The sequence below is a fragment of the Carassius gibelio genome, chromosome A19 (assembly GCF_023724105.1).
Source record: "Carassius gibelio isolate Cgi1373 ecotype wild population from Czech Republic chromosome A19, carGib1.2-hapl.c, whole genome shotgun sequence".
Lineage (NCBI taxonomy): Eukaryota > Metazoa > Chordata > Actinopteri > Cypriniformes > Cyprinidae > Carassius > Carassius gibelio.
In genome coordinates this window covers 2,760,251-2,770,300 of record NC_068389.1, presented here as the reverse complement: position 1 = coordinate 2,770,300, position 10,050 = coordinate 2,760,251, and the positions used below count along the sequence as shown (strand labels likewise).

Here is a 10,050-nt window from a genome sequence, read left to right as displayed (position 1 = left end):
GAAGTTTGATTGGCAGTCGATCTCATATATGGATCTCAAGCTAAAGACACCTGTGTTACACCCTATAATGCTAAAGAGGAGGTACAATTCTGATTCTTTATTAAATAACTTCCTGAGAAATTGGACAATTTAGTGTAATTCATTTACCAAAAAATAAATAATGCCATATATGTGTGTGTGTGTGTGTGTGTGTGTGTGTTAGAAAAGCATTTTCAAAACTTATAAGCAGAAACGTAATTGCAACTAGGTGTAGCTGCAGGTTTTGAGGAAATTACCCATATTTGCTGCCTCTATCCGAGTCCCTGGTACGACTGTGCCTTATTTCACTTTCCTCCATGTGATTGTGGGCTGCCACTGACTCATGACCGAAGATTAATGATAGTATTAACAGACTTAACAGGTGCCTTTTGCATTGTTAGCACTTGGCTGATATTTAATAATTATTATAGTGATCTTATTCCCTTAAGCTATACGCATTATTGTTAATACCAACAAGTGAGTTAGTCCATTTTATTTTTGTGGTGTCTGAAGTGATTAGAAAGTCTTAGTCACAGTTCCAATGGACTAAATGTAATAAATTGTAAAAAAAAGACTTCTGTTTCTGAAATGTATTCTAAATGTTTTTCTGAATTCTTTCATTGTGAAGCTTCTGAGTTCTTGCAAGTTGTTTTCCACTTATTTGTACTTGTTTGAATGATGAATCTCAGACCATATGTTGTTTGATGGAAGCATCCAGCCCGACTTCTGAACATATACAACCTATACCAATGGCTGACTTCAGACATCCTCAATCAGTGAGTGCTGTCCTCTGTGCTGTTAAACCCACACACTCCTGTAACGGCAGCACAGGGTCTTTACGCCACTCACGACAGGTCAGTCAACCGCTCTCAGGATTTCTTTTTGTTCCCAATCCCTGGAGTTCTGCATTGGGAGAGAAAAAAAAAAAAAAAAAAAGTATAAAGTTATGTTACCAATTATGTTTTTAAGAGGAAATTACAATTCATATGTTAATAACCAGAACAAAAAGAAATCCTGAGAGCGGTTGACTGACCTGTCGTGAGTGGCGTAAAGACCCTGTGCTGCCGTTACAGGAGTGTGTGGGTTTAACAGCAGATCAAATCAAAACCAATGCAATGTTTTTCTCTTTTAGAGATATTTTGTATTAGATAAGGGGGTTCTCCAATATTCAAAGACCCAACAGGATGTAAGCAAAACTACTATCTCTTATTATAGTGATTAAAATCACAATGTAGTAATGTCCTTTTCTCAAATCCGTAGATTGTCAGAGGCAAGTTTTACGGTGCTTTAGATGTTAGTCTTGCGGTCATGTCTGTGAATAGGAAATCTAAGCGCATCGATCTTGATGCTGGCGACAGCTTGTACCATGTCAAGGTATGTATATGTAGAACTAAGAATGTTAGAGTAGTAGTGATTTGATGTTGTAAATCATTACAGTATCTCATGTTGCCCACATTACAGAGTCTGAATCTAGTAAATAAATCCTCAATAAATAAACAAGAGTGTCCAAATTGCACTCAAACCATTATAACCAACATTCATTATATGCTTCAAGAAAAACAGTGCATTATTAAAGATATTATTTTAATTTACAATTTAAATGACAACTGTTTTGTAATATTTGCTGTCTGCCGAGTGTCTGAATGTCTTGCACAGAAAATTGTAGGGCTGGATGATATGCTCAATTTATATCATGATATATTTCTTAATTACGGTCGATACGATAAAATTTAGATATTGATTTGAACAGTAGCCTATTTAAAAAAAAAAAAAAAAGCCTCAAAAACTGCCAAGAACAGCCACAACAGATGTCTGTACCTACAAATTTATGAAAAACTAATTTGCCAGATCGATAAAACCTATTCCTATAAAACTATGTAATATTTTTGGTGGAAAATATGGCACAAATAAATAAATATTCACCTTTTAGTATTTAGCCTTAATACAAACAAGACATGTGGAATCACTGTCAAATAAACCTCTCCGACTCGCCTCATTAATATTAATATCTTTAACTTCAAAATATAGGCTACCAAACTGTACACTACCAGTCAAAAGTTTTTGAACAGTAAGATCTTTAATGTTTTTTTTTTTAAAGAATTATCTTCTGCTCACCAAGCCAGCACTTATTTGATCCAAAATACAGCAAAAAACATTAACATTTTGGAATGTTTTTACCATTTAAAATATCTTTTCTATTTAAACACATTTTAAAAATTTAATTTATTCCTGTGATTTCAAAGCTGAGCTTTAACATAATTACTCCAGTCACATGATCCTTCAGAAATCATTCTAATATTGATTGGCTGCTCAAAAACATTTGTTGAAAAGAGCGGAGTAGATTTTTTTTTTTTTTTCAGGTTTCTTTGATGAAAAGAAAGTTTAGAAGAACAGCATCATATTTCTATCTGAAATATAAACAAGGTTGGGGAGTAATGGAATACATGTAAAGGTGTTACGTAATCAGGAGGATACAAAAATCCAGTAACTGTAATCCGTTACAGTTACATCAAAAAACGTAGTAATCAGATTATAGTTACATTTTGAAAAAAGGGGGAATACTTTGAGGATTACAATGGTTTCATTTAAAACTAAATAAATCCGTATTTTGGCATAATAACACGATATTAAGCGCAGCTTGATTAATGACTCACGCGAGTTATATCTATTAAGAGAAAAATTAGATTAATTTTGTATAGAAAAGGCTAAGAGGGCCTTTATTAGATCTAGGGCCAAATGGCTAGAAGTCGGAGAAAAAAACTCTGCTTGCTTTTTCAATTTGGAAAAAAAAGAGCCGAACTTAAAAAAATTTCCTCTTTGTATATTGACAACACTCTTATATCAGATGACAAAAAAAAAAATCAGACTTTTACCAAAAATTATATACATCATATTTTAATCCTGTCTCTAGTGATTTATTTCTTAACAAGATACAACCTTTCACTCCTAGTATAAGTATAAATGGCAAAAACCTTTGTGAAGAGGAGATGTCATTTAAAAGAATTAGATGATATCATTAAGAAAACACCTTTTAACAAAAGCCCAAGACCTGATGGTTTACCATTTGAGTTTTACAGATGTTTTTGGGAAGAAATAAGTGGGTTTATTTTGAATGTGTTCAATGAGTGTGCAGCAAATGGAGAACTTACAGAATCTATGAAACAGGGAGTAATTACTCTAATTCCAAAACCAAATAAAGATGTTTTGTATTTAGATAACTGGCGCCCAATCACACTGCTTAACTCTATATATGCCAATAGGTTAAAACCATGCTTGGAGGAAATCATATCACACAGTCTGGATTTATGAAAGGAAGAAATATTTCAAACAATATTAGACTGGTCTTAGACCTTTTAGATTATTCAGATTTAGTAAATGAGGAAGCTCTTATTTTGTTTTTAGATTTTTATAAGGCTTTCGATACAGTAGAGCACAATTTCATGCATCAAGCTCTTAATCATTTTGGTTTTGGCCCAACTTTTACAAATATGATGCACACACTCTATAATAATATCTCAAGTAGTGTTTCTTTATCCGGTGGTACGTCTTCTCGTTTTGGCATCCAAAGAGGCATTAGACAGGGATGCCCTATTTTCCCCATTTTTATTAGTAGCTGAAACTTTGAATCTTTACACTCTGCATTGCTCTTAAATCAAAGGTATTGAGATAGGAGATTTTACTTTAACGATTAGTCAATTTGCTGATGACACTTGTTTATTTTTGAAAAACATAGATCAGGTCCCTGTTATTCTGGAGGCACCCAAATTGTTCTCTGATGCCTCAGGTCTATCTGTGAATCAGTCTAAGAGTGAGATTATGGCTATACACCAACTAGAAGACTCAAGTATATCTGGAATACAGGTTAAACAATTAGTTAGATACTTGGGTATTGTAATTAGTAAATCAGACACAGAGAGACTAAGAGAGAATTTTACGCAAAGATTACAAAAAACAAGAAATATCTTTAACTGTTGGCTCCAAAGAAATTTATCTATTCAAGGTCGTGTATTGATTTCAAAGGCTGAAGGGATCTCCAGAATTGTATATCCAGCATTATCTCTTTATGTAGATTCTAAAATGTGTGCCGCAGTTGATAACATTTTATTTAAATTGATTTGGAGAGGTAAAACAAAATATACTAAAAGAAAAACCATATTCAGAAGTGTATCAGAAGGAGGACTTAATGCTTTAGACTTGGACACTATCAGTAATATATTTAAAAATAACTGGATCAAAAACTGTCTTTGTGAAAATAACCTTCCATGGTTCTTTATTCCCAATCTAATCTTCAAAGAATGTGGTGGTCTTAATATTCTACTTGCTTGTGATTTTAAATGTACTTAACTCCCAATTAAGTTGTCTAACTTTCACAAACAAGCTTTGAATGCATGGAAATTAGTTTACAAACACAATTTCTCTCCACATTCCTTGTAATAACCAGTATATATTATTCAAAAACAAATCCATTTTTTGGAGCGATTGGTTTAACAAAGGTTTAATTTTTGTTACAGAATTGATAAATCAATCAGGTGACCTTTATAATTATAATGAATTTGTTAATTATTTTGGGACAAGTCTTCTAAAGAATATTTTAAACTCATTCACTGTATCTCCCCGAAACTACTTTATCTTATAAAAAAACGAAAAGATGTATAATCCTGTAATTGGTTATCTTCCTAGTCTGAATGTTGGGGGTCTTTCCATTAGAGACAAAAAAATTTAATTATATATATATATATATATATATATATATATATTAGAAGAATTTTAACTAAAGAAAAAAGTTCTTCACCTAAGGCAATGGTGAAGTGGAAACAGGATTACCACTTCATTGGTTTTAAGAATTTGTGGTCAGATATAAATAAATATGTAATTCCTAATAAAGTCAAAGAAACTCACTTTAAAATAATAAACCGATACTATCCATGTAATGATTTTATTAGTAAGTTTAAAGAAGGGTTTTCGCCATTATGTAGTTTCTGTAAAGAAGAAAATGTAACAATTGTACACTTATTTTTCAGTTGTAATTATACTAAATTATTTTGGTCCCAAGTTTCTTGGTTTCTTTTTGAGTTATTTTATAAGTTTGTCACAATAACCGATGTAATGGTCTTGTTTATTGATTGTGATACTGGTTTATTGGAAATGGATAATATTATTAAACTTCTTACTCTGTTAGGAAAATATCATTTACATAAAGCAAAATGTATATCGACTGTACCAAATGGTAGACTTTTTTAATTTTTTTGGTATCTCAATAATAATAATAAAAAAAAGCAGTTGATGATAGCCATTGACTTATGAATGGCAGAAGAGTATTATAGATGTATGAAAAAAATACTATGAAAGTCAATGGCTACTGTAAACTGTTTGCTTGCAAACAATCTTCAAAAAATATATATTTTGTGTTTAACAGGAAACTCATTCATAACATCTTTGAGGGAGAGTAAATGATGACAATTTATATTATTGGGTGAATTTAAAAAAAACGTTTAATCTTTTCATGTCTAAATAAAATAATCTAATTTGTGTGTGTGTTTTTTTTTCTCATAATTTTCTAGCATTAAATATAAAACTTTATCAGTAAATGTAATGTTTAAAACTAAAAAAAAAAAAAAAAGTCACGTGTGCCACCTGCTGGTGCAACGCAAATAACAGCTGTCTGCAATCTCCTAAGTCTCCTGCAAAAACCTATGGCAAAAACGCGTTCATTTCATGGAAATCCCGCTGCTATTTTGTTTAAAAAGAAGAAATTGCAAACAACGTTGTACAGTGCAAACTGTGCCTTCCAGCAAAGAAAACACTTTCTTCATTGAAGGATTCGACATCCAACCTAAAGGAGCATTTGCACTTTTAAAAATTAGTTTTCTAATTGATAAAATAAAATAATTGTATTCTCTATTATCCTTTTCCATTGTCTAAAAATGTTTCTTATTATATTTTCATTGGAAAAAAAATTGAATTTGTATTCTCTATTTTCCTGTTGAAGAAACATTTCCTTAAAATTATTTCTTATTATATTTTCTATTATATATTATTATAATAATCTGTAATACCAATACCATGCACTAGATGTCTGTATAGTCCTTTACATATATATTAATTCAGGGCTGTGAAATTCTTAATTAATAAATGTTGTTGTTTTAAAAAAATAATATTTGACCTTGAAGTAATCCAAAAGTAATCAGTTATACTTTCATATTGTGGTCCTTGGATTACGTTACTGAATACTTTTTTTATGAAGTAATTAGTAACTGTAACAGAATACATTTTTAAAGTAACCCTCCCAAGCCTGAATATAAATCTTATGTAACATTATAAATGTCTTTCGACATAATTTATCAACTTAAAGCATCCTTGTTAAATGTAAGTAGTTTCTATAATAATATTGAAAAAAAAAAAAAAAAACTTTTGAAGCTTTATTTCAGATAAATGCTGACCTTTGGAACTTTCATCAAAGAATCCTGAAAAAAATGTACTCCACTGTTATTGACAATCAGCAAATTGTCATAATAGAATGATTTCTGAAGATCATGTGGCACTGAAGACTGTAGTATTGTTTACATTTTACATATTACATTTTAAAAAGCTGTTATTTGAAATGGTAAAAATATTTAAAAATTGTACTGCTTTTGGTGTATTTTAGATCAGAAGATGATGATAAAAAAAGTAAAACCGTATTGTTTAAAAACCTTTGATGTAGGCTGATTATTCTTATAGATTGAAATGTGCTTCAACTGGACTAAAGAGTTTGAAACGTGCTCCAAGCTGCTTCAGAAAACAAAACAAAAATTGAGCAACAACAAAAACATATGTTGCTGGAGACAGGGCTTATTGAAAATGCAAACTGATTGTCTGCCAGCAGAAGGGGCTGTAAGAGCGGCAGAACCAGCGGTTTCTCAGGTAATGGCTGTAATCAAAGCAGCTCCACTCATGAACACTGCTTTATCAGATGAAATGAAAATGCAATTAAAAAAAAAAAAAAATTGGAATCCAGAAAAATTCAAATGGGAAAAAACGGAATTTGAAAAAAAAAAAAAAAAAAAACTGATTTCATAGTTCCCTACAGCCATTCAGAACTTCTACTAGCCAAAACAAATAAACCAGGGGACGGAATCACAAGAACGTTCTTAAGAAAAAATGGCAGTTGATTTAATAAATAAAATGTAAGAATATTTTGTATTCCAAAATGTTTCTTAATATTCATTTTTTTTTCTCTTATGATTGTTCCTAAGACTTTATACTTAAAAGGAATATTCTTAAAAATCTATGTAAATAACTTAAATTTAAGTGCCCCTAACTTGTCTTAAAACCCAAATAGTTATGATTGTTGATGTTTATTGGGTTATTTCAAATGAATTTCTATATTTAATCACAACTACACTAGTTACATATGATACATAGTAGGACTATATAGGACAGTGATGTAAACCATGGCCATTCATGATTGTGTAAAGTGACCATTTGCTGTATTTCAAATTCAGTAACAACTCTACACAATTAAGTCTGATAGGGATCTCTTTTTTTTTTTTAAATTTAGCCTATAAATAAAACAATCTTTTGCAGTATACAGCACGATTGCACCCATATACAGGACGCATTTATTGTAGGAGCGCACACACACATACTGGAAGCATTCACTCAGAAAGAGCACAACAACAACCGTACAAAAATGTATGAAACTGATTGCTGCTTCTTGAGACCATCTTTTTAAAAGTAACTTCAAAAACATGGCACATAAAAATGTCAAGCCGAGCGTCACTCAAGCCAGTTCCCATTCCTTTTACTGTCAGTTTGCTGATGTAAGTGTTTCTCAATGGAAGCAATATGGCATGTCGCAGAAAAAAGCTAACGGCTACTTCTCGGATCTGTAGAATGATGCTCAAAAGTCTTAGACATGCCGTATTAATCAAGGCTTTGAACCAGTGCAAGGAACGAAAACGAAAACCGGAAACAAACGAAATTTTGACAGAAACGGAAACAAAATCTAATTTTATGGTTCTGAACAGAATCAATTTACAGGCCATTTACAGGTTAATAATTATTTATTATTTATTATTTATTTTATTATACCATTTAATATTTAAAATTTGCTGTCAACCAATCACAAATTCGAGTAGTCCATCATAAGCAAATGTGATACTGAAGCCAACTCAGCTGTGAGCTCATCATAGGTCAGTCTCAATGGCAATGCACCGCCCTTAGAGTTTATCTGAGGATAGTGTAAGATGAATTCAACAGATCACACCTGCAGCGCTTCTGTGAATGAAGAAAACTGAAAAACTATAGGCTTATACAAAAACGAATATAGGCATATACAGTATTGTTCAAAATAATAGCAGTACAATGTGACTAACCAGAATAATCAAGGTTTTTAGTATATTTTTTATTGCTACGTGGCAAACAAGTTACCAGTAGGTTCAGTAGATTGTCAGAAAACAAACAAGACCCAGCATTCATGATATGCACGCTCTTAAGGCTGTGCAATTGGGCAATTAGTTGAAAGGGGTGTGTTCAAAAAAATAGCAGTGTCTACCTTTGACTGTACAAACTCAAAACTATTTTGTACAAACATTTTTTTTTTCTGGGATTTAGCAATCCTGTGAATCACTAAACTAATATTTAGTTGTATGACCACAGTTTTTTAAAACTGCTTGACATCATTGTGTGGCATGGAGTCAACCAACTTGTGGCACCTCTCAGCTGTTATTCCACTCCATGATTCTTTAACAACATTCCACAATTCATTCACATTTCTTGGTTTTGCTTCAGAAACAGCATTTTTGATATCACCCCACAAGTTCTCAATTGGATTAAGGTCTGGAGATTGGGCTGGCCACTCCATAACATTAATTTTGTTGGTTTGGAACCAAGACTTTACCCGTTTACTAGTGTGTTTTGGGTCATTGTCTTGTTGAAACAACCATTTCAAGGGCATGTCCTCTTCAGCATAGGGCAACATGACCTCTTCAAGTATTTTAACACATGCAAACTGATCCATGATCCCTGGTATGCGATAAATAGCCCCAACACCATAGTAGGAGAAACATGCCCATATCATGATGCTTGCACCTCCATGCTTCACTGTCTTCACTGTGTACTGTGGCTTGAATTCAGAGTTTGGGGGTCGTCTCACAAACTGCCTGTGGCCCTTGGACCCAAAAAGAACAATTTTACTCTCATCAGTCCACAAAATGTTCCTCCATTTCTCTTTAGGCCAGTTGATTTGTTCTTTGGCAAATTGTAACCTCTTCTGCACATGCCTTTTTTTTAACAGAGGGACTTTGCGGGGGATTCTTGAAAATAGATTAGCTTCACACAGACGTCTTCTAACTGTCACAGTACTTACAGGTAACTCCAGACTGTCTTTGATCATCCTGGAGGTGATCATTGGCTGAGCCTTTGCCATTCTGGTTATTCTTCTATCCATTTTGATGGTTGTCTTCTGTTTTCTTCCACGTCTCTCTGGTTTTGCTCTCCATTTTAAGGCATTGGAGATCATTTTAGCTGAACAGCCTATCATTTTTTGCACCTCTTTATAGGTTTTCCCCTCTCTAATCAACTTTTTAATCAAAGTACGCTGTTCTTCTGAACAATGTCTTGAACGACCCATTTTCCTCAGCTTTCAAATGCATGTTCAACAAGTGTTGGCTTCATCCTTAAATAGGGGCCACCTGATTCACACCTGTTTCTTCACAAAATTGATGACCTCAGTGATTGAATGCCACACTGCTATTTTTTTGAACACATCCCTTTCAACTAATTCAACTAATTGCCCAATTGCACAGCCTTAAGAGCGTGCATATCATGAATGCTGGGTCTCATTTGTTTTCTGAGAATCTACTGAACCTACTGGTAACTTGTTTGCCACGTAGCAATAAAAAAATATACGAAAAACCTTGATTATTCTGGTTAGTCACATTGTACTGCTATTATTTTGAACAATACTGTACACTAAATATATGTAATCTATTTAAATCATATTGACAGATTAACGAAATGAAAGAAAAAATGTGCTAAATTACATTTCAT

The 10,050-nt window shown here is 32.6% G+C and overlaps 1 pseudogene; it reads left to right on the top strand.

Annotated features, from left to right (window-relative positions):
- The first annotated feature begins 767 nt into the window (after positions 1–767).
- LOC127934947 (oxysterol-binding protein-related protein 6-like) overlaps positions 768–10,050 on the top strand; it is a 151,169-nt pseudogene continuing 141,886 nt past the window's right edge.